Raw genomic sequence first — 2,003 nt, forward strand, 5'->3', positions numbered from 1 at the left:
ACACCTCGTTTCATTGGCGATATATGTTACTTACATATTACATACAGTATGCATAGAGAGAGAAAGGTTTTATGTGTATACATTGATTTAAAATATATATATTTGTGTACATATGTATATACTAACAAATATTGTCGCATACTGTTGGCATACTGTTTACGATGTGAACCACCAGCTTTTCTCCACCCATACCCCATCTATTCAGACCAATCTCCACTTCTCCCCACTACAGGGTCCACCCAGGATTACTAATTGACAACAACATACCTTTACCTGGAGTGTCCTCTCTCCCTCATCCAGCTTCTCCAATGCCTCCCGACACAAGATGGTGTGCGAGCTTCCCGTGTCTATGAGGCACCTCACTCCGCTCACTCGGATGATAGGCAGACCGCCTCGCTTGCTCTCAACGCTGTAGTTCACCAGCATGCGGTTGCCCCTCTGCCGACACCCTCCTCAGATCTCTGCTTCAGTTCTCCTTCCTCTAGATCTCCTTCTCCAAGCGCCATGTCCGCTGTTGCGTTCATCTCCCGTCTCTGTACCGTCGTTCTCGTCCTCTGTCTCCGAAGCTACCGAGGCCTCCGTCGATTCACCCGACGAACCCTCTAGCCTAGTTCTGGTAGCTCTGTGCCGCATCCTCTGAGCGTTGACTTCCATGGGCACCCCCTGGTCCGTCTCCCGCCTTCGGTATGTATGGGCATTGTCTAGCAATGTGCCCCTCGTTCCCGCACTCGAAGCACTTCGTGCGGGGTCATTGGGCCACTAGATATCTCAGTTTCCCACAGCACTTACGATCATCTCTCCTCCCTTTTTCTCTAGGTTTAGCCTGGTTCGTTTTCTTCTCATCGTATCGTGCTGTTCGCTCCTTCACGTATTCTCCCTCTCTTCTACGCCACGTATTTTGAGGATTCCTGGGCCGATTGTACTGCACCCTTGATAGTTCCTCCACTTCCATACGTGACTCCTCCTCTCTTGCGCCTGCGTCTAGTAGGTCTTGTGCAAATTCCACAAATGATCTATCATGATCTATCACAAATGATACATTTGTCTGTTATCCGGTGGTACCGGGATGACAGTTCCCTCGCGTAGCGTCCCTTTGATTGCCCTTATTTCCTACTCTCCCTAAACATCTGGAATGTCTTCCTCCGGGGCCCATCGTCCTCCTCCATACGACTTCTTTAGCCGTTCCTTGACTATGTTCCAGGGCGTTTCCTCATCCACCTGGATCTGGTTGAGGATACCCCGCTTTACCCGGCATACTACAGCTGCCTTCAGTTCTTCCGCATCTCCCCCATCTAACAGCCTTTCTTCTTTCTTTGCCTGGATCCTTTCCATTATCCGATCACCCCTTTTTATAAAGTGACTCAGCTCGCCAGGTTTCCCGGTGAATCTTTCCAGATCCGAAATCGCCTTTCTAAGATCTTGCGTTGTTGCAATTCGTATTTTAATCCACTGAAGGGCGTTCGCGTGTGCTACCGGTATCCTGACTGACGGGAGAGGTGGTGGAGGTTGAAACCCCTCTTGTTCTGGTTGGGCTTCCACCATTGGCTGGGGTACAGGTACGGCTAAGTCTCTGGTGGTTCTGCGCCCGGAATTATGTTTCCTAGGCTGTCTACTTCAAACGTTGCGGCTCTTATTATCGAGTTCATGCTTTGATCCGCTGAGAGAGGGCAAAAACCAAAAATAAGTGGCCAAAAAAAACTCTTACGTGATCTAATGATCCCGGGTTTCGGCACCAGTTACGATGGGTCTAGTGAAAATAGCAAAAAAAAAAAAAAAAGGAAAACTAAGAGAGAAATATCACACTCAAAGTCTCAGTATATACTGCTTTATACTTAGTATTAATCGTACATTTATAGTTTCAGGCCATGTTTACCTATGTGGGTAGGAATTAAGGTCATTATCAGGTGTCATCCTACCTTAACTTACATATATAAGTTACGGTATATATATATGGCCATATATATACATATATATGGCCAGGCACAATATCAGCCGTAATCCTA

Source organism: Halyomorpha halys, unplaced genomic scaffold (assembly GCF_000696795.3).
Source record: "Halyomorpha halys isolate HHAL.00 unplaced genomic scaffold, Hhal_1.1 Scaffold1425.1, whole genome shotgun sequence".
NCBI classification, from domain to species: Eukaryota; Metazoa; Arthropoda; class Insecta; order Hemiptera; family Pentatomidae; genus Halyomorpha; species Halyomorpha halys.